At 40.1% G+C, this 24081-nt stretch overlaps 1 long non-coding RNA gene and 1 pseudogene across 1 annotated transcript; both read left to right on the top strand.

Annotated features, from left to right (window-relative positions):
• The first annotated feature begins 2081 nt into the window (after nucleotides 1–2081).
• On the top strand, nucleotides 2082–23698 carry LOC123598929. Its single transcript, XR_006712881.1, has 3 exons — nucleotides 2082–2092; nucleotides 2605–2611; nucleotides 23294–23698. It is a non-coding gene; the product is annotated as an uncharacterized LOC123598929 (long non-coding RNA).
• On the top strand, nucleotides 21229–23161 carry LOC123598928 (annotated as a pseudogene).
• Nucleotides 23699–24081: the final 383 nt, after the last annotated feature.

The following is a 24081-nucleotide window of genomic DNA, read 5'->3' as shown; positions in this document are numbered from 1 at the left end:
AGAAAATGCCATCAGCCTAGAAATAGAGCACAGAGATATGGTTAAAAGTAGAAAGAGGGGCACCTGAATGGCTCAGTCGGTTAGGTGTCTGACTCTTGATTTCGGCTCAGGTGATGATCTCATGGTCATGAGTTCGAGCCCCAAGTCAGGCTCCACACTGCGTGTGGAACCAACTTAAGATTCTCTCTCCCTCTCTCTCTGCCCCTCCAACCTCCCTCAAAAAAAAAGGAGGGGGGAGTAGAAAGAAAACTGTCTTCAAAGTGCATTGGCAACACTTTTTCCACTTAGCAATCAAGACAAGGGTAAAAACAGGGAAAGTAGCATCATCAATACGTAAAGTGAGTTTCCTCACACTTATTTATTAAGAAGAGAATTGAAGACAATGTTGAATTTCTCATGAAAATTAAAGCAGTCGAATCACAAGGAATGGATCTGCAGAGAAAATAAATGAAGTTAGTGATCTGTGTTTTCCAATCTGGTGTGTGAAGTGGTTCCATACTCTGGTTTTATTTTGAAGGTCCACGATTACCAAAAGATTTGGAACATCTTTTCACGTACTTATGAGCCATGTCTGCTTCATCTTGGCAAAATTTCTGGTTATTTCTGTTGTTATCTTTCTACTGAAGCATTTGTATTTTTCTTACTGAGTCACAGGAATTATTTAAACATTTTGGACGAATCCTTTATTGGTTATATGTGTTGCAATTATCTTCTGTCAGCTTATGGTATGTATTTTCACTCTCTTAATGTTGTCTTTTGATGAACAGAAGTTCTAAACTTGAATGTAGTTGGTTCATTGTTTTTTTATATTTTTCTGTTTTAAGAAACCTTTCCCTACCATAATTCAATAAAGATATTATCCAATATTGTCTTCTAAAGTTTAATTGTATTGCATTTCTATGAGGTATGTAATCCATCTTTTTTTTGTATGTATGGTATAAGGTACGGGGTGCAATTTCATTACTCCTTCCCATGGTTTATAGAAATGCATTTATCAACATAATAATATTGATGTACCTAGCAACTTGCTAAGTTTCTGAAATTAATTCTAATGATTAATCCATAGATTAAATTTGGTTGTTATGTGGACAATCATCTTCTCACCTGCAAAAAAAAATGTTTCTTCCTTTTCATCTCTATTCTTTTTCTTTCTGTTTGCCTAGAATATTCAATACACTATTGAATATAAATAGTTACTGTGGCTATCCTTGCCATTTTCCTAATGCCAGAGTAAACTTCCATTGTTTCATGAATAAAACTTGGTATATGATTTAATACATACTTTTTGTCAAATTTAGAAAGTTCTCTGTTATTCCTAGTTTCCTAAGAGTTTTATCATGAAGGTAAATGATGTTTTATAAAATGCATTCTCTGCATTTATGAAGCTAATCATATGAACTTCCTCCTTTCAATTGTTAAAATGGTCATTTAAACTGTGTATTTCTGGAGTTAAACCCGATTTTGTGGAACACATTATCCTTTTTTAGCTGGATTTGATTTGCTAATTCTTTGTTTAGGGGGTTTGTACTACATGCATGATACTAACTTGTAAATTTTCTTTCTCACACTGTCCTTTTAAGTTTTTCTTTTCTTGCACTTAATTTGCTCTTTTTCTAGTTTCTTAGTGAAAACTTAGGCCATTGATTTCAGAGTTCTTTTCAAATACAAATATTCAGCGGCTCCTGGGTGGCTCAGTTGGTTAAGCATCCAACTATTGGTTTTGGCTCTGTTCGTGATCTCTCAGTTCATGAGCTTGAGCCCCACACTGGACTCCATGCTGAGAGAGTGGAGCCTGCTTGGAATTCTCTCTCTCTCCTGGTCTCTCTGCCCCTCCCTCACTCATTTTCTCTCTTTCTCTCTCTCTCTCTCTCTCTCCCCCCCTCAAAATAAATAAATAAGCTTTAAAAAACCCCCACAAAGATGGGGCACCTGGGTGGCTCAGTCGGTTCAGCATCTGACTTCAGCTCAGGTCATGATCTTGCGGTTTATGAGTTTCAGCCCCACATGGGGCTCTGTGCTGACAGCTCAGAGCCTGGAGCCTGCTTCGGATTCTGTGTCTCCCTTTCTCACTCCCCTCCCCCACTTGTGCTCTGTCTCTCTCTATCAAAAATAAATAAAAGTAAAAAAAAATTTAAATAAAACCCCAAAATGTAACATTCAACACTGTCAATTAGGTCAGGATAGTCAGCAGTGTTGTTCATAATCGGGAGGTCTTTACTGATTTTTTTTCTAGCACTTTCATCAATTTCTGTGTAAAATCCCCAACCATAATTGTGTTAAACTCTTCAACTATATTTACAGAATTGTCAATTTTGTCAACTTTTATTTATGAATTACACATTATGCTAGACTGCTTGTTATATCCCCAGGTCCCTGTGGTTCTATTCTTTTTATTTTTTTGATCTTCCCCTCTCTTCAGACTGAATAATTTCCACTGATGTATCTTCAAGTTCTCTGACTCTTTCCTCTGTCATCTCCATTCTGCTATGAAGTCAAACCAGTGACATGTTTATTCCACGTATTGAATTCTTTACTCTAGAATTTCCATCTTATTTGTGTTTATAGCTTCTATTTCTCTGCAGTGATTTCCTCCTACCCTTTCAGTCCAATCGTATTGTGCTTTACCTGACTGAGCATAGTTATAATCGCTGCTTCAAGGCCTTTGGCATTTCCAACATGTGGGCATCTGGGATTTGCTGTCATTGGTTACTTTTTTTTCTCTTATATGCCCTTAATTCCCTGAATGTCAAGAGAATCTGGGTGATATCTTAGATATTATAAATGCTATGCTGTGGATTCTGGACTCTGGTTTCTTCCATAGTTCTCCAAAGAGGATTGAGATTCTGTTTTAGCAGGATACAAATTGGTTAAACTTATACCACAAGCTCTTTCTTGCCTGTAACCAGTGGAAGCTCAAATCCCAGTTCAGATATTTTATTTTAGGAGCACTGCGATAGTCTGCCCTACGGATGTGTTGTTCAGAGGTCAGCCTTGGGCAGAGTTTACACACAGGAATTTTGGGTTCCACTTCTTAGGCTCTCTCTTTTCTGGGGTTTCCCTCTCAGTCTCTGGAAGCCCTTGTTATGTCAGGTTCTGTCCCTTGGCTGCTCAGGACAGAGGATGGCTGATTTACTTATCAGAGTTTTAGCTGCTCACACCTTGCTTCATCTACAGTCTACCTCTGGGGTCAATCTGTAAAACAGAACAGGATTCACCTCACGCTGGTCATGTCTTTCAAATTTTAATTTCCCCCCAGTTTTGCTGTCTTTTGTTCACTCTGCAGAGCTCTCAGGTAGTTTTTCTCTTTTGTTATCTGGTTGGAATTTCAGTCTGTTAGGAGCTTACTCCTCTGTGCTAGGAGAGAAACCTTTCCATATCTTAAGTTATAAAGTCATATTTAAAGACAAGATGTTTGCTAAATAGACACTTAAAATTTGATGACAACTGGCAGAAGTAAAATCTGCCCCCTGGGGTGCCTGCCTGGCTCAATCAGTGGGGCAAGCAACTTACAATTGCAGGGTTGTGAGTTTGAGCCCCATGTTGGGCATGGAGCCTACTTAAAATTTAAAAAAAGAAAGAAAGAAAAGAAAAAGGCCCTGGAATGTTACTACATAATCATTGATAAGAGGGTAAAAGTGCTTTTTTCCCACTGTTGTGGCAATGCCATGGCTGGCCAACCAACTCAGTCTTTTTAGGGTTGTTCCTAGAGGCAAGAAAGACTGTGAATAAGCTGGGGATGATTCTGTCATAAGCTTTTCAGATGTCCCTCACAGCATGGTTTATCATAAATCACTGACTTTCAGTATGGAGAACGAACCCCTCTGAGACATTGCAGAACCTCTGGCTTTTTCACGGTCATCATGGTCACTGACAGCTTTATACTGTTGTAGCAACAATTTCCCAGGGCAGACATCACTTTAATAGTGCTTTCTAGGTGGCAGAGGTCATTTACCTCAGAGACACTTCAAAAGCATTCATTGCTGTACTTTTGTTTTGAAGGATGGAAGGGCGAATTGCCTGAAGGCTGTACAAATCACTGTGGTTAATGTGTGGTGGGATAGCCAAGGCCCCTAGGAGTACTAATAGCATGTTAGAAGGCATCTAATGATAGACTGTATAGGATGTTGGACATACATTTAAATACCAAGCTTGTCAGAAACATTATTTTTTCACTGTTCCTGTGTTCAGCAACAAAGTAATCTCAATAAAACTTGGCAAGTCTGAAAATGTTCCAAGATCCTGAAATTGTCCTGTACTTCTTATAATGATAGTTATGGGTAAGAGATAATGTTCATGACTGAGAGAAGGTTGTCCCCTTAGATCCCAAATCCTGTGTGTGTGTGTGTGTGTGTGTGTGTGTGTGTGTGTTTAAATAAGTGGCTTCGGGTCATATTTAAGTATTTTAAAGCAGTGTTTTTCAAAGTGTGGCCCAAAGACATGCTGCATTAAAATCTGTGGTGTTGATTTTTTTTCTAATTTTTTAAATGTTTTGTGTGTGTGTGTGTGTGTGTGTGTGTGTGTGTGTGTGGTGTTGCTAAAGATGTAAATTTCTAACCTTACCTCAGCCCTAAACAATCAAAATCACAAGAGGGAGGGTGGGAGAGATGAGGCCCTACAAATTGCATTTTTGTCAAGCTCCCCCAGGAGAGTTTCAGGCAGATGCAAGAGAAGAATGATAGTAGATCCTCAGAAGGATATTCTTCCGCATAAAGATGACAGTAAAGTGATTTAATACATTCCACGGGTTTTTGTTTTTATTTGATACATTTAGTATATATCTCCTAAATACAAAACCATGCTAGGTACTGCTGGGATATAATATTTGATACATTTAGTATATATATGATATATATACTCTCTCTATATATATAGTATATATTTGATACATTTAATATATATCTCCTAAATACAAAACCATGCTAGGTACTGCTGGGATATAAAGATGAGTAAAGCATGAAAGTTCCTCAAGGTGATTCTTTTCTGCTAAAGACTGGAGTGCCCAGAATAGTTTGATTAGAAAAAAAAGCACCGAAGCTTCTAATTGGAGTTACGATTTGGATTGAATGTGTCTCAGATTTTAATTTTAATGCATTTCTCAATGTATCTGAGTATTAAAAAAAAAAGTCACTGCATCACAGAGACAGCTAAAAAGTCTGAGACCCACCAAAAGAGTTCCAAAAGGAATTTTTAAATGAATTTCCTCAGTGTCTCTATCAGGTCCCTAGAAGCAGAGCCTGAGACAGGGATTCATGTGCAATTGGTTTATTGAGAAAGCACTTTCCCCAGACACTGTAAGAGAGGGAGGGTAGCAAGAGAGGACAGGGGAAGGAGCCAGACAAGGGTGTAGTTTCAGGAGAGGTGTAGCCTTAGCCTGGCCAGACCCTTCTGGGAGCACTTGAGCATGAAGCAAGGGTCAAGCACCTGCCCCAGAGGCTTTCCTGCACAGCTGCACAGTGACTGGCCGGGAGTCAGCAGCAGCAGCCTCCCGGCTCTCCTAACCATTCTCTGCCAGCCAAGTGCCATCCTCCTCTTAGGGGTGCAGCTGTGAGCCAGCAGCACCCAACATTCATGGTAGCTGGGCATGGGTACACTACCCGGTAAGGGGATCAGAGAAGACACCGAAGGCATCTGCCACGCTCAATGCTTGAGGTGATTCTTCCTTTATGCTGCACTGACTCTACTCTTGAGACTCTGCAGTTAGACTGATTGGATGCAGACCTCAGCTTCATCCCTTAGTTGCTGCCTTACATGAGGATCTTTGTGCCTTAGTATTCTCATCTTTAAAATAGAATTTATAGGGGTGCTGGGTGGTTTAGTCAGTTAAGTGTCCAACTTCGGCTCAGGTCATGATCTCACAGTTTATGGGTTCAAGCCCCGCATCGGGCTCTAGCTGACAGCTCAGAGCCTGAAGCCTGCTTCAGATTCTGTGTCTCCCTCTCTCTCTCTGCCCCTCCCCTGATTTTACTCTCTCTCTCTCTCTCTCTCTCTCTCTCTCCCCCTCTCTCCCTCCCTCAAAAATATATAAATAAACATTTAAAAAATAAATAGAATTTATAAAGCTAACTACTAGACTGTTGAGAAGATAATGAGATAATCCAAACCAAGTGTTTTACACAGTGCCTAGTACATATAGCAAGCACTCAAATTTTAGCAAATACTAGTTCTTATTTTCATTCCCTTACTACAGTCCTCATTAAGAAACTTTTTTATATTTAGGGGCACCTGGGTGGCTCATTCGGTTGAGCATCTGACTTCGGCTCAGGTCATGATCTCACAGTTCATGGGTTGGAGCCCTGCGTCGGGCTCTGTTTTGACAGCTCAGAGCCCAGAGCCTGCTTCAGATCCTGTATCTCCCTCTTTCTCTGCCCCTCCACGCTTTGCAATCTCTCTCTCAAAAATAAATAAACATAAAAAATAAATAAACATTTAAACATTTTAAATTTTTTTATATTAAAAAAAATTTTAATGCTTATTTTATATTTGAGAGAGAGAGACAGAGAGAGAGACAGTGCACGAGCAGGGGTGGGGCAGAGAGAGATGGAGACAGAATCTGAAGCAGGCTCCAGGCTCTGAGCTGTCAGCACAGAGCCTGACATGGGACTCGAACTCAGAAACTGTGAGATCATGACCTTAGTCATGACCTGAGCCAAAGTCAGATGCTTAACTGGCTGAGCCACCCAGGCGCCCCTGGTCCTCATTAAGACCTTGATTATCACGTATCTAGGATTTTCCATCGGCTTCCTGCCTGGTTTCTCTGACTCAGACACCACCTCCCTTTCCACTAAAACACACCAAATAGACACATACGCCTTTTCCAAACTGTACATACATACATTCCAAACTGCACATACATGGAAGTTCTCCTCCTAAACAGTTCCTTTCATCATATTCTCTATTTGAAACTCCCTTACCTCCACAAAAAAATCCCGATTTTAGCCTGCAGTTCAGGTTGTTTTGTAGCTTGGTTATTCATTGCCTTTCCAGTTTTATTTGTTGTTATTTGTTTACACCAGCAGTTCTCAAAATTTTGGTCTCATGACCCCTTTACATTTTTAAATGTAGTTGATACCTATTGAAAGTTACCATATTTGAAATTAATACTGAGAAATGTTGAAAAGATTTATTGACTTGCTTAAAAATAATAATAAGCAGGAGCACCTGGGTGGCTCATTCAGTTAAGCATCTAACTTTTGATTTCAGATCAGGTCATGATCTCATAGTTCAGGACTTCAAGCCCCACATCCAGCTGTGCACTGACATCATGGAGCCTGCTTGGGATTCTCCCTCTCCCTCTTTCTCTGCCCCTCCCCACTTGCTCACTCTGAAAATAAGCTTAAAAAATAAACTTAAAAAAATATTTAAAAAATAACAATATGCACATTACATGCTATTATAAATATCTTTTTATCAAAACCAAATTTTTTTTCCAAATTAAATAAATTTAGTGAAAAGAACAGCACTTTTATTTTTGCAAGTTTCTTGACTAGTTGTCTTAATAGAAGACAGCTGATTCTGATATGTTTTGCACTCAATGTTGTTTTAGTTCAAGTATATGAAGAAAATATGGTCTTATGCAGATACACAGTTGGAAAGGGAAAAAGTATTTTAAAAGCTTTATAGATAACCATAGATATTCTCTTCTGATACCAATATTCAACAAGTGGTAAACTTTCTCAAAGATTAGCTACAACAAGTAATCTGAGACCAAATCAATGGTCTTTGTACTCTGCTACATTACAATCCATTGCACTCTGAGAGAATCTTTTACTAGGTGCATGATTTTGATCTCTCAGACTCCCTAAAGGGTCTCAGGCACCCCAGGGTTCCTTAGACTGCACTCCAAGAACCAAGTTCTATATAAATCCTCTGCATTCTGTATCTCTTGTTTTTAAAGTGTAGCCAGTCGTGTTTTCATGGCTGTGTCTCACCTAGACAGCCAGAGGCTGGCTTGTCCACTAACCCCCAATGTGGTACATCTCAGACCGGTTACTAAAGGTCAGGGTCCTGCTCTGGCTCCTTTCAAGAGCAGTACTGGAAAAAGCAATAGGGAGAGTCGCTTTGCAGTTAAGGCGCAGCCATGTAGATGAACTGCAGGGCTGGGTGAGAGGTCATCAGAAATCCTTATCTGTGCCTGTTAAACTGGTCACTCTTTGTGTAAGAAAAGCCAATCTGGAATTGCAGAATGTTGTGTTAATTCTGCTCTTTGCTATAGTTGAATAAAATAAAAACACTGTGTGGGTGGGAAAAATCATAATAAAATAAAATGGGGACACCAGGGTGGCTCAGTCGGTTAAGCATCCGACTCTTAACTTCAGCTCAGGTCATCATCTCATAGTTCGTGAATTCTAGCCTGGCATTGGGCTGTGTGCTGACATTGCAGAGCCTGCTTGGGATTCTCTCTCTCTCTCTCTCTCTCTCTCTCTCTCCCTCTCTCTGCTCCTCCCGTGCCTCTCTCTCTCTCCCTCCCCAAATAAATAACATTCAAAATAAAATAAAATGTACCCAGGATTTTGTTTTTATTCAGTAAAGCCAACTGATCAGCAGACGACTGCCACTGAAAAGATGGTGGGTTACTTACAGTTCCCAGGGAGAGGAGGCACAACATGCTACCCAGGTCCACAGGAAGCACCGTGGTCAGTCTGGAGGCACAACAAGCCAGGGGAAAGCGTGGCCAAAAGACTTGATTGCAGTTTTCATGGGACAGAACAGATGAGGCAGGGTGAGCAGCTGAACAGGTTTAGGATCAGATAGTTTGAATAACTTCTGTGGGCTCGGGGCTACAGGTGTGGTCTCTCTGGTTGTCTGCTACCTGGCCCTTGGGTGGTTTCGGGCAGGAAAATTGTGTCCTGAAGTGCAGGAGCCTGATAAAAGGAGGCAGATGGTGGGTAGGGGCATGGGATTGGTTGGTTTACATATCAAAAGTGTGCTTGTCCTCTGAAGGCCAGTGGTTTGCTATCCGTAGGAATTAGCTACCTACCCCTTAGAGGGGAAGTCTGTCCTCAGGACAACAAGGCACCAGGATGTCAAAGCATCAAGAAACAAAAAATAAGTATACCTGAAACTAATATAACATCATGGATCAACTATACTTCAATTAAAAATTAAAAATTAAAATTAAAAACATGATTAATACGCCTTTCGGTTTGGTTTACTTACTTTCTCATAGTATACCAGATATATTCTGGCCCCATCCCTTTTCTCAGTCCTCTTAACCCCTAAGTTTGTTGTACCTATTTATAGTCTTCTCATCCATCAAGCCTGAGCTCAAAGCTCCCCTCTACTTTGAAGATTTCCCTGGCAAATAATTTGGTGTTTCATCAATTGTGCATTCCTCTGCAACACCACTTGAATTATTGCCCTATGTTGTTATTTAACTTTCTTTGGGTATAAGCTAAATTTCTCCAATTAGATTGTTAATTTCTTGAGATCGGCAACCTCATTTTATCCTGTTCAGATCTTCCAGACTGTCTACCTTTACTCTGTGTGTGTAAACCTGTAGCCACTAACCAGGAATGAGCCTCTAGCATCATCGCTCTGTCTTGGCTCATACTGTCTTGCCACTGTCTCCTCATTTCCTCTGCTCCTAACCTCTTGCCAGATCTCCTCTCCATGGTTCTTCCCTTTGAGCTGGATGGATGCCTCCTACTGGTCCTTTGCCTTTACTTCTCAGGGAGTCTGAACTTGTTTCTCAGAGCGCATTTACTTCTTGTCGTTCTGGCCCTTGTCCATCTTCTGGGATCTTCCCTCAACTTTTTCATGAGTTGCAGGAAGCGTGAAACAGACATAAGGCTTGGATTATCATAGACTTTACATAGAAGTGTGTGGAACTATAGCTTTATAACCTTTTAAGTCACACTGTTTTCAGTAATTTGAGATTTTATACACAATTTGTGTCATCAAAAACAATCAACACTTTAATGAGCCTCTTCTGTGTTCCCCTATCCTATGTCTTAAGAACTGTAAGATAATTTATGAAAAATAGGTAAATACTTTGTTTTCACTGCCTTGTCTGACATATAAATCTTTGCCTAAAGGAGTTGGAAAGCCATCTCAACCTTCTCTGATTTGGTTAAATGAGTCCTATTTGAAAGATTTTTCTGAAACAAAACCTCATTAATGTCATTTAACTAAAAACAATATTATGGTGGGGTATTTAGAACTATATTTTTCTTTCTTAGCTCTGACTCAATATCAGAGTTTGTACTAGTTGGATTAGATGAAGTCAATAAACAACAACAAAATTTTTTTCTTTCTTTTTTTTTAAGTGAACCCTTCATGCACCATAGGGCTTGAACTCACAACCCTGAAATCAAGAGTTGCATGCTCTACCAATTGAGCCAGCCAAGTACCCCTAAACAAAAAAAAAATGTTTTAAAGGTATTTGGGAACTAGCTAAAGAAAGAGATGTGCTTCTAATATGCCTTTGTTTAAACCTTCAGATCCCTTCATGAAGACAAAGATCATGAACATTTTATTTTCTTTTTTTAATTTTTTTATGTTTATTTATTTTTGGGAGAGAGGGACAGAATGTGAGCAGGGGAGGGACAGAGAGAGAGTGAGACACAGAATCCGAAGCAGGCTCCAGGCTCTGAGCTGTCAGCACAGAGCCCCATGTGGGGCTCGAACCCACTAACTGTGAGATCATGACCTGAGGCAAAGTCAGACACTTAACCGACTGAGCCACCCAGGTGCCCCAATTAAATTTTCTTTTTTTAAATAGGCTTCACACCCAAGCACACCCAAGCGTGGAGCTTGAACTCATCCTGGAGATTAAGACCTGAGCTGAGATCAAGAGTTGGACACTTAACTGACTGAACTACCCAGGTGCCCCAAACGTTTTATTTTCTTTCTTTCTTTCTTTTTTTTAATGTTTATTTATTTATTTTTTTTTTTTTTTTAATTTTTTTTTCAACGTTTATTTATTTTTGGGACAGAGAGAGACAGAGCATGAACGGGGGAGGGGCAGAGAGAGAGGGAGACACAGAATCGGAAACATGCTCCAGGCTCTGAGCCATCAGCCTAGAGGCTGACGCGGGGCTCGAACTCACGGACCGCGAGATCGTGACCTGGCTGAAGTCGGACGCTTAACCGACTGCGCCACCCAGGCGCCCCATAATGTTTATTTATTTTTGAGAGAGAGAGACAGAGACAGAGACAGAGTGCAAGTGGGGGAGGGGCAGAGAGAGAGAGGGAGACACAGAATCTGAAGCAGGCTCCAGGCTCTGAGCTGTCAGCACAGAGCCTGATGTGGGACTTGAACCCACGGACTGGGAGATCATGGCCTCAGCCAAAGTCAGACGCTTAACCAACAGAGTTACCCAGGTGCTCTACATTTTATTTTCTAATGAGGGCAAGAAACATGTGTTGGGTATTCAAGTGGTAAAGTCATTCATTTGTTACACTTAGGTTTTCATTTTGCCGTTTCTCTGATAACTGATTTGCCTGGATTCTGCTAGTGTGCGAATTAACGTGGAACACAAAGGCGACGTCATTTTAAGTGGAATATGGAAGATGTTAATCTTAGTGGCGAAAGGTTAAATAGTAGTTTGGTAGTAGATTAAGACTCCCATGCAGGGTATTTAGAAGAATATGGCATTTGATTTCATGATCTTTGTTTTCAGCATCTAAGATTTGATTCTTAGACACAGAGATGTTTTGTGGAAGAATATTGTTCTCTATTTTCTCATTATGGATGACCTCATAATGGATTATGCAACTCATTATGGATATATCATCTACAAATTGATCTTTTTTTAAAGTTTATTTATTTATTTTGAGAGAGAGAGAGAGAGACAGAACACACAAGTGGGGGGGGGGAGGGGGCAGAGAGAGTAGAAAGAGAGAATCCCAAGCAGGCTCTGAACTGTCAGCATGGAGCCTGATGCAGGGCTTGAACTCACAAACTGCGAGATTATGACTTGCGCAGAAACCAAGAGTTGGACGCTTAACCGAATGAGCACCCAGTCATGCCTACAAATTGATCTTAACCTTCTTTGGAATCACTTAACTTTGAGGACTTTCCCAGCCTGAATTTTAAAATGTGTCTTAAATTTATCGTCCTTTGTACAACTTTCATTTTAATTAAGTTATGCTCATTGTCTTAAATGTATCTCCTACAAACTACAAAGAAATCTTCCCCACTTTTAATACACTAATATTTCATTAAGAGATATATTATCAATTTACCAATTCCTGTCATAGTTTTATATGCTGTTTTTAAATGATTATAATACTTACTATTTACTAAACTTTTATAATCAGATGAAAAATAATGCATGACTGTGTGTTTTGAAAAATAGGGTTATGCATGTATGAGATACAGTTTTTAAACTCTGATCATATTCCTTCTTAACATCTATGTTTCTTAAGTTATAGCTTTAATAATTGGGCTGGTTTTCAGATAATAAGATCCAATATAGCTTATCAGCCTGATGATGTCTTTCTGGTTTTTTTTTGTTTTGTTTTGTTTTTGTTTTTGTTTTTTTTCTTGATGATGTCTTTCTGGATTTATTTTGAGAGTTTCTCCATTCTTCTTGAGGTACAATATACTGCAACCATAAAACTATTTTCACAGCTTTTAGAGTATGGTTTTATAGAAAAGTAAGTAAATGTTTTCTGCATTATTTATAAATGTCTTTTCTAATCAGCAAAACTAAAAGGCAACTGACAGAATGGGAGAAGATATTTACAAATGACATATCAGATAAAGGGTTAGTATCCAAAATCTATAAAGAATTTATCAAACTCAATGCCAAAAAAACAAATAATCCAGTGAAGAAATGGGCAAAAGACATGAAGAAACACTTCTCCAAAGAAGACATCTAGATGGCCAACTGACACATGAAAAAATGCTCATCATCACTCATCATCAGGCAAATACAAATCAAAACCACAATGAGATACCACCTTACACCTGTCAGAATGGCTAACACGAACAACTCGGGCAACAACAGAATTTGGTGAGGATGCGGAGAAAGAGGATCTCTTTTGCATTGTTGGTTGGGAATGCAAGCTGGTGCAGCCACTCTGGAAACCAATATGGAGGTTCTTCAAAAAACTAAAAATAGAACTACCCTACGACCCAGCAATTGCACTACTAGGCATTTATCCACGGGATACAGGTGTGCTGTTTCGAAGGGACACATGCACCTCCAAGTTTATAGCAGCACTATCAACAATAGCCAAAGTATGGAAAGAGCCCAAATGTCCATCGATGGATGAATGGATAAAGAAGATGTGGTATATATATATATATACAATGGAGTATTACTCAGCAATCAAAAAGAATGAAATCTTGTCATTTGCTACTACGTGGATGGAACTGGAGGGTATTATGCTAAGTGAAATTAGTCAGTCAGAGAAAGATAAAAATCATACGACTTCACTCATATGAGGACTTTAAGAGACAAAACAGATGAACATAAGGGAAGGGAAACAAGAATAATATAAAAACAGGGAGGGGGACAAAACAGAAGAGACTCATAAATATGGAGAACAAACTGAGGGTTACTAGAGGGGTTGTGGGAGGGGGGTGGGCTAAATGGCTAAGGGGCACTAAGGAATCTACTCCTGGAATCACTGTTGCACTATATGCTAACTAATTTGGATGTAAATTTTAAAAAATAAAAAATAAGATAAAAAAATAATGTCTTTTCTGTTTAAAAATATTAAATATTTTAAAAATCTTAAATACCTTAAAGTGTGGAGGGTGATCCACCACTACATTTGCTTGTTATGGAGTTCAACAATGTCACTTAACATTTATGGCACTTCCACTTTGGTATGCTACCACGTCTAAAGTTATTTATTATTAAACTTATTTTTTTTTTAATTTTTAACGTTTTTATTTATTTTTGAGACAGAGAAAGGGCAAGGGACGGGCAGAGAGAGAGGGAGACACAGAATCAGAAACAGGATCCAGGCTCTGAGCTGTCAGCACAGAGCCCGACACGGGGCTTGAACCCATGAACTGTGAGATCATGATCTGAGATGAAGTTGGAAGCTCAACCCACTGAGCCACCCAGGCGCCCCTATTAAACTTATTGAATAAGGCAATTTAACATAGTATAATAATAAATAGAGATGGTAAAATGTTTCCTCCACAAGAAAACCTTCCAATTCTTGCCTTGATCTTTTCTTACAGTGATTGCCCTGATATCTCTAGGAGAGAGACCTACAGTAAGCTTGTTTGGGCCCTCCTTTATTATATTGACACTATGATACTTATAATTTCTTCCCTTATACTTTTTTAATTAGTTGGGCCCATAATCTTTACAGATTTTCTATTTCTAGTCTAATTATTTCTGCTCCTGAAGTCGTTAATATTCTCCATTGTTTAAAATTTGCTAGTTTAGGGCTCCTGAGTGGCTCAGTCAGTTAAGCGTCCAACTCTTGACTTTGGCTTAGGTCATGATCACACAGTGCATGAGATCGAGCAAGGAAACTGCTTGGGATTCTCTCTCTCTGCCCTTCCCACCGTAGCTGTCTCTCTCAAAATAAATAAATTAATTAAAAAAAATTGTGCTAGTTCATTCTCATCTTCATACATTTGCCCTGAATTTCCCTCCCAGATGGTGTGGGGTCTTGGTGACCCAAGACTGGGTTAATGTGTGACAGTCACAGAATTTGATGCCTAAGAAGATCTGAAACACAGACCTGACAGCAAATCTGGGACAAGCCTGGCAGAGAGTTGAACTGGTAGGAATGTTGAATGTGTTTGCCAAAATGGTAATTAGAAGGGGAACAGCAGAGTAGAGGGAATGTGACACAGGCTGGGAATCAGATGTACTGAGTGGAATAAGCCAGTTCATAAGAGAAAGCAGGAGGGAGATGCCTAGCAAGACTTTTTTTTTTCTTTCTATGTAAGGCTTGAAGATGGATGGGAGCTTCTAATAGGGTACTTGAGGCCCTGCCCATGGATGGAATCAAAGCAACTCAGGACATGGAGAATGCTCAGGTGCATTTGTTCAACCAACAGTTGTTTACATGTCCACTCAGTGCAGGTGATCCAAAACTGTAAGGCACGTTTTTGGTACATTAGAGAGGTATTATTTGATATTATATATACCTTTTTTTTGGTGCAAAGAAAACTTAAAGCTTTTTTAGGACATCTTGTCTCTACACTTGAGACCCATAAAATGTCTTATTAAAAATGTGAATATACTTGTAGAAAATACGGTGAATTCTTGCAACAAATGCAGTTTCTTGTTCCTTATGTAAATCTTTGGAATGTTTCTTCAACTGACAATTGCCCTTGATGAAAAAGAATAGATAAACTTCAACTAAAGTGAGAACATGACAAGATATTTGGGGAAAATCCACTTAAGATGCATGTATGCTGGGTTAGAAGGAGTGTATTAATTATGCCCCAAAAGAGGATCTTAGCATTGTGAAGTTGGTTTCCTAAAGCTATTAGTCACATTTTGTGTTTTAGAAATTACTGGAAGCAAAAATAGGAATATAATTCTACCTGTTATAAAACCATGTTATGTCTCTACTTAGAATGTTTCACTTCAAATAAGGCTACAGTGATCATGGAAAGGATCAAAAAAAAGGAACCCAAACTGGACAGAGATAAAGATAGACTTAAAAAAAAATAATTCTTATGTATTTTAGAGAAAGAAAGACTTAAAAAAATAGGATCTTAGGAAGATATAACTGAGTACAAATACTGAATAAATTCTGAATACTAAAATTAGGCTGTATCTTTTAAAGTAAAAAGTGGTAAATTTTAGGAAAATTGTCTATTCCATAGACTCTGTAAATGTGGCTATCTATTGCCTTAAAGTGACATTTTAAATCTCAATTGTGTGTTGATATTTTACCTGTCTTTAGCGCCCTGCCCAGGTGTTTGTTCTTCTGACTGTACCTCTACAGAGATTCATGGAGTTCATTTTTTTTTTAACCTTTTTATTTCTTTTTGAGACAGGGAGAGACAGAGCATGAACAGGAGAGGGTCAGAGAGAGGGAGACACAGAATCTGAAACAGGCTCCAGGCTCTGAGCGGTCAGCACAGAGCCCGACGCGGGGCTCGAACTCACGGACGGCGAGATCATGACCTGAGCTGAAGTTGGCCGCTCAACCCACTCAGCCACCCAGGCGCCCCGAGATTCATGGAGTTCAATCATCATAGCCTAATAAACATCATTAAATGACGAATACAAAATGAAATCAAGTATAAATAATTTCTTTACATTAAAACTAAAAAAAAGACAGTTCATTACATTCACATGATGAAGATTAAGTGAATATTATTTTTAAAAATAGCAAAATAGTTTATTGACATTCACCGGCAAAATGAATTAGCCAGTAAATACTTATTAAACTCTATGTAAAATATATAAAAATTTGATGTGTTATAATGAGGTATTATCCATATGACCTTAAGGTAAATAGAAAGGGCTGTGTATGTATGTATGTATGTATTTATTATTGCTATTTTTTAAAGTAATCTCTACGCCCATGGGGCTTAAACTGACAACCCTGAGATCAAGAGTCTCATGCTCCACTGACTGAGCTAGCCAGGCTCACCGAAAGGGCAATGTTTTTCATTTTGGCCAATTTAGGTCCCTGAAACTTGTTTCAAAGTTTGCATCTGTGTATTGTAGTTAAGGCCATCCTGGTTGATTCCAGGAGTGAGGCAATGTCGCCACCTACTGTGCAGACCATGGTAATGATGATGATAAAGGGAAAAATGAATAATTTTCCAGTTTTAAATAAATTATGAGGTAAATATTAAGCTAATTTTGGGTGTGATTACATTATACCACTCTTCAATTGTATCATCAGTGTACTGGATTACTGAGAACCAAACAATTGATCCTAGTTTTGTCAAACTAGGCCTTTGTAGCCGTGTGCTTTTAAGGTAAACCTCCTATTTTTTTTTTTTTTTTTACTTTGAGTGTAATTGACATACAACGTTACATTAGTTTCAGGTATTCAACTTAGTGATTTGACAGGTTTATACATTACGCTATGTTCATGTGTAGCTACCATCTGACCTGTTACATCACTATTATAATACCATTGACTCCGTCCCTCTTATTCTCATGACTTCTCCTACCATTATTTTACTACTATCAATCTCTCCCTTTATGTCTGTTAATATTTGCTTTATGTATTTAGGCGTTCCAGTGTCAGGTGCATAGATATTTGCAATTGTTATATTCTCTTGTTGGATTGACCCGCTTATCATTATGTAAGGACTTTGTCTCTTGTTAGTTTTTGTTTTAAAGTCTGTTTTGTCTGATACACGTATTGCTAGCCCAGCTTTTTTTTTTCTTCCATTTGCCTGGTGAGTGTTTTCCATCCTTTTACTTTCAGTCTGTCTGCACCCTTAGGTCTGAGGGGAGTCTCTGCAGGCAGCATATAGATAGGTCTTGCTTTTTTATCCATTCCCCACCCTATGTCTTTTGATTGGAGTATTTAGGCATACTGATAGGTATGTATTTATTGCCATTTTAAATTTATTTTCTGGTTACTTGTGTAGTTCCTTGTTCGATTCTTCTTGCTCTCTTTGTGACTGATGAGTTTCTATAGTGTTACATTTGGCTTTCTTTCTCTTTATTTTTTGTATATCTACCAAAGGTTTGGGTTTGTGGTTACTGTGAAGTTGATATATAACATCTGAAGTAAATAGCAGTCTATATAGATACGATGGTCATTTAAGTTCAAACACGTGCCAAACACAAACACACAGAAAAAGGGGGGGGGAACCTTCTTTTTCTTTACCCTCTTCCCTTCCCTTTTAACTCCCTTCTCTACATTTTACATATATGTTGTCATATTTTACATCTTTTTATTCATAACTTTCTCATGTTTAATTAGAACTATTTCTTTTCCATTTAAAGAATTTCCTTTAACATTTCTTGGAAGGCTGGTGTAGTGGTGATAAACTCCTTTAACTTTTGCTTGTCTAGGAACCTCTTTACCTCACTTTCCAATCTGAATAAACTTTCCTGGTAAAGTATCCTTGGTTGCAGGTTTTTTTCCTTTCAGCACTTTGAATATACCATGCCATTACATTCTGGCCTGCCAAGTTTCTGCCAAAAACTCAGCTGACAGCCTTTTAAGTTTTTCCTTGTAGATAACTTTTATTTCTCTCTTGCTGTCTTTAAGATTTTTCTCTTGATTTTTAAACTTTGACATTTTAATTATTATGTGCTGTGATGTGGAACTCCTTGGCTTCATCTTATTCTCTGTGCTTCTTGGACTTGGATGTCTATTTCCTTCCCTAGCTTAGGGAAGTTTTCAGTTATTATTTCTTCAAACATGCTTTCTACACCTTTCTCTCTTTCTTCTTCTTCTGGGACCTCTATAAGTGTGAATCTGTGTTTCCTTGATGTTGTTTAAGAGATCTCTTAATCTAAGTTTATTTTTTAATTAATTAATTTTGAGAGAGAGAAAAAAATGAGAAGGGGAGGAACAGAGAGAGAGAGAGAGAGAGAGAGAGAGAGAGAATCCCAAGCATGCTCCCTGCTGTCAGCATGTAACCTGATGCAGGGCTCGAATCCATGAACTGTGAGATCATGACCTGAGCCGAGATCAAGAGTCGAATGCTTTAACCAACTGAGACACCCAGGTGCCCCAATCTATCCTTATTTAAAAAAAAATTTTTTTTAATTATTTTATATTTAAAATTATTTTAATTATTTAACACTATTCAACTTGTGTGCTTTCCACTGCCCTATCTTCTAGATCATTGATATGTTCTTGTGTATCTTGTAATCTACTGTTGATTCCCTCTAGTGTGTTTTTATTTCAGTTATTGTATTATTCAGCTCTGATTAGTTCTTGTTATTTTTTTAAATTCAAAAAAAATTTTTAATGTTTATTTATTTTTGAGAGAGAGACAGAGCATGAGGAGGAGAGGGGCAGAGAGAGAGGGAGATACAGAATCTGAAGCAAGCTCCAGCCTCTGAGCTGTCAGCACAAAGCCTGACTCGGGGCTGGAACTCTGAGATCATGACTGAGCGGAAGTCGTACGCTCAACCAACTGAGCCACCCAGACACCCCAACTGAGGTTTTTTTCTTGTTCTTTCTTTTGTAGCATATTCTTCTGTGTCCCCATTTTGCTTGACTTTCTCTATTTATTTCTATGGATTAGGCAGAATCGCTACTTGTCCAAAATTGAAGGAGTGATCTTTTGTATGGTGTCCCTATGTGTGCCTGGTGAGTTTTGCTAGCTGGCTGGAGCTGTGGCTGTGTATGCTAGTTACCTCTTTTGAACTGACTTTTTACAGAAAGAAGAAAATGAAGAAGAGAGAAAGAAGAAAGAAAAGTACGAAAATACAAAAAAAAGAGAAAGAAAACAAAATTAAAAAGAACAAAAATTAAAACAAGGCAAATTAGAATTATAAAAGTAAAATATAGGGGCGCCTGGGTGGCTCAGTCGGTTGAGCGTCCGACTTCAGCTCAGGTCATGATCTCACAGTCTGTGAGTTCAAGCCCTGCGTCGGGCTCTGTGCTGACAGCTCAGAGCCTGCAGCCTGCTTCGGATTCTGTGTCTCCCTCTCTCTCTGACCTTCCCCCATTCATGCTCTGTCTCTCTCTGTCTCAAAAATAAATAAACATTTAAAAAAAATTAAAAATAGGGGCGCCTGGGTGGCGCAGTCAGTTAAGCGTCCGACTTCAGCCAGGTCACGATCTCGCGGTCCGTGAGTTCGAGCCCTGCGTCAGGCTCTGGGCTGATGGCTCAGAGACTGGAGCCTGCTCTGGGCTGATGGCTCAGAGCCTGGAGCCTGTTTCCGATTCTGTGTCTCCCTCTCTCTCTGCCCCTCCCCCGTTCATGCTCTGTCTCTCTCTGTCCCAAAAATAAATAAACGTTGGAAAAAAAAAAAAAAAAAAAAAGAGTCTCTTAAAAAAATTAAAAATAAATAAATAAATAATAAAAGTAAAACATATTTAAAACTTGTTTTAATTAAAAAAAACATTGAAAAACACAGTTTATTGTCTGTGCTCCAGCACCACAGAGGCTGATGTGGGCTTATGGAGCCTGGGTGCTGAAGTTTCAAGGTCACTGTGAGCCAGACCCTGTCCCAGTCTGAGCTTTTAAGGTGAAATGGGAGAGAGTATCCCTGCAGCTCCTCAGCCCTTTAAAACTGAGGCTTCTATTTCTATATCCCAGTGCTTACCAGGGCTGGTGTGGGCTTGTGGACCCCGGGCTTGCTGAGGTTACAAGCTCCTTGTGATAACCAGACCTGGCAGTTATGGCATTCGGCCTGCCTGTCAGGGCATCAGACCCGCCCATTATGGTGTCCAGACCCTTTTCTGGTCTGGGCTTTTAAGGTGGGGTGGGAACATAAACTCTGTCATTCTCTAGTCCCTCTGACCTGGAGAGCTTTCCTGTAGTTCCTTCATTCTTGGTGAAGCTCTACTGTTGTCTTCTATATCCTAGTTGCCCTTTTATTTTTTTTTTTTTTAAATTTTTTTTTTTTCAACGTTTATTTATTTTTGGGACAGAGAGAGACAGAGCATGAACGGGGGAGGGGCAGAGAGAGGGAGACACAGAATCGGAAACAGGCTCCAGGCTCCGAGCCATCAGCCCAGAGCCTGACGCGGGGCTGGAACTCACGGACCGCGAGATCGTGACCTGGCTGAAGTCGGACGCTTAACCGACTGCGCCACCCAGGCGCCCCAGTCCTAGTTGCCCTTTTAAACCACCGCTTTTTTTTCTGTGCACAAGCAGAGGGATCTGTTCCCATCCCCCAATACTATCCCTCCCCACTGCTGTTCACAGTTTAGAGGGTTGGAAGTTTCCTTTGTTACCTTGTTTGCATTTCTCTTGCTGTTCTCTTGTCATTCTATCATTGGTTGTTTAGTAACTATTCAGTCAGCCCTCAGTTCTTCCTCAGCAGGAATTGTTCTATTAATTGGTTCTATTAATTTGGTATGTTCCATGGAGAAGGTGAGTTCAAGGTCTTCCTATGTTGCCACCTTGGACTGTAATTCCTCAGGATCTTTCTTTAAAACACATACACACATATGCACACACACAATTTTCTGAATTTGTGTCTTTTTCTCTTCTCCAACCCTGTCATCAGGACCTTTTAATGTTAGTATTGTTTCCATTTATCCTTTACTTTTCCATAAGCTGATTTCCAAAGTGGTCTTTTTCTTTTCTTTCTAGACTTCCCATACAGTTTCTCTTTTTATTTTGCTAAAGATCAAATCTATCCAATTTGTGAGAGTTTTTTTGTTTTTGTTTTTGTGTTTTTAGTTTTTTTGAGAGAGAGAGAGAGAGAGAGAGAGAGAGGGAGAGAGAATTCCACGCAGTCTCAGGACGGTGGAGGCCGTGTAGCATTGCCGTTACTCTGAGGAGAACAGTCGGTAGAGGGGTGCAAAAATGCAGAGCAATAAAACCTTTAACTTGGAGAAACAAAACCATACTCCAAGGAAGCATGATCAGCATCATCACTAGCAGCACCGCCAACAGCAACAGCAACAGCCACCACCGCCACCTTTACCTGCAAATGGACAAGCCAGCAGCCAGAATGAAGGCTTGACTATTGACCTGAAGAATTTTGGGAAACCAGGAGAGAACACCTTCACCCAATGTCGCCGGCTCTTTGTGGGCATTCTTCCTGCTGACATCACTGAGGAGGAGATGAGGAAACTACTTGAGAAATACGGGAAGGCAGGTAAAATCTTCATTTATAAGGATAAGGGCTTTGGCTTTATCCACTTGGAAATGCGAACCCTAGCGGAGACTGCTAAAGTAGAGCTGGACAACATGCCACTTCGTGGAAAGCAGCTGCGTGTGCGCTTTGCCCGCCATAGGGCATCGTTCACGTCCGGAACCTTCCTCGGTATGTTTCCAACGAACTGCTGGAGGAAGCTTTATCTGTGTTTGGCCAAATGGAAAGAGCTGTAGTCTTCGTGGATGATTGAGGAAGGCCCTCAGGAAAAGGCATTGTTGAATTCTCAGGGAAGCCAGCTGCTCGGAAAGCTCTGGACAGGTGCACTGAAGGCTCCTTCTTGTTAACCACATTTCCTCAGCCTGTGGCTGTGGAGCCCATGGACCAGTTGGATGATGAAGAGGGATTCCAGAGAAGCTGGTTATAAAGAACCAGCAATTTCATAAGGAGTGAGAACAGGCACCCAAATTTGCACAGCCTGGCTCCTTTGGGTATGAGGATGCCATACGCTGGAAGGCACTCATTGAGAGGAGAAGCAGCAGCAGGACCAAGTGGATCGCAATATCAAGGAAGCTCGTGAGAAGCTGGAGATGGAGATGGAGGCTGCTCACCATGAACACCAAGTCATGTTAATGAGACAGGATTTGATGAGGCGTCCAGAAGAACTCCGGAGGACGGAACAGCTGCACAACCAGGAAGTGCAAAAACGAAAGCAACTGGAGCTCAGGCAGGAGGAGGAGCGCAGGCGCCATGAAGAAGAGATGAGGCAGCAACAGGAAGAAATGATGCAGCGACAGCAGGAAGGATTCAAGGGAACATTCCCTGACGCAGAGAACAGAGATACGGATGGGCCAGATGGCTATGGGAGGTGCTTTGGGCATAAACAACAGAGGCGCCATGCCCCCTGCTCCAGTGCCAGCTGGTACCCCAGCTCCTCCAGGACCTGCCACTATGATGCCAGATGGAACCTTGGGATTGACCCCACCAACAACTGAACGCTTTGGCCAAGCTACTACCATGGAAGGAACTGGGGCCATTGATGGAACCCCTCCTGCATTCAACCGTGCAGCTCCCGGAGCTGAATTTGCTCCAAACAAATGTCGCCGATACTAATAAAAATTTCAGTGTCTCGTTTCCCAAAAACCCTTAAAAGAAGGACCCTTTCTGGACTAGCCAGAATTCTGCCCTGGAAGAGTGTTAGGGATTTCTCCCAATAGTTAGGTCTTCCTTGCCTGTACTACTCTAAGGGAGTATGCTGGAGGCCGAGGGCAAGGGGGGGACGGTAAAATTTAACAAATCAGTTCTGTGTGGTATATTGTCTAGCTAATTGATTCTGTGTAGTGCATTCCTGAAGTCTCCTGTGATTGTTGAGGGCCTGGGGTGGGGGTGGGGGAACCATGACAAAATGGAGCCAGTTAGACCCCCTGTTAATCTTGCTCACTCCATTCTTTGTCCATCCTGTTCTATTTGCTTTCTCATTCTTACACCCTCCAAACCCAGAGACACTGCCACCTACACCACAAAAACAAACATCCCCCAATGACCTTAGCCCCATTGCTCCACTTGCAAGTGGGAATTCAGGCAAATGTCCACAGACGTCACAGACAACATACATACGGTTCTGTTATATCCCATATATGACCCCTTCGTGTCCTAAGGAACACATTTTCTCTTAGAGATTTTCATTTTAGTGTATCTTTAAAAAAAATCTTGTGTTAAGTTGCCTCCGTCTTTTTTCTTGGGTAAGGGTAACCCAGGAATGGCCCTTTTCTGTCTATGATGTTGCTGTTCACAGCTTTTCTTGATAGGCCTAGTACAATCTTGGGAACAGGGTTGCTGTATGCTGAAGGTTGGACAGTAGCTCTTAGTCTTGCCTATCTTAGGTAGTTATGCTGTGCATTTTTTTATTGGTGTGCCACGCTTGATTTGTTCCTGATATCTTTGGAGCTTTTCTGAGAAATGGAGCAGTAATGCAGCATCAACTTATTAAAATATATTTTAAGCCTTTAAAAAAAAGAAAAAAAAAAGAATTCCAAGCAGGCTCCGTGCTGTCAGTGCAGAGCCCCACATGGGGCTTGATCCCACGAACTATGAAATCATGACTTGAGCCAAGTTTAAGAGTGGGATGCTCAACTGACTGAGCCACCCAGATGCCCCCAATTTGTGAGAGTTTAGTTTGAGATATATCTTTTCAATTACAATCAGAACTATTCCCAACACCATATTTGTTGGGCTAACTACCCTCAACTAGGCAACTAAAATATTTTAAATGTGTACATACCATTGTTCACTTGAACCAACAGTTAGTATTTCTCTGTCTTTTGCCTATGTATTCTCTTCCATTAATCGGTCATTTGCATAAATCACTCCTCCTATCTGAATATAACTCATTTGAGGGCAGTTATTATATAATTTTCATGCTTCCTCAGCATCAACCCTTATCCCA

This window comes from Leopardus geoffroyi, chromosome C1, assembly GCF_018350155.1.
Source record: "Leopardus geoffroyi isolate Oge1 chromosome C1, O.geoffroyi_Oge1_pat1.0, whole genome shotgun sequence".
NCBI lineage: Eukaryota > Metazoa > Chordata > Mammalia > Carnivora > Felidae > Leopardus > Leopardus geoffroyi.
Note: the sequence above shows the minus strand (reverse complement) of the source record. Positions and strands in the feature narration are given on the sequence as shown.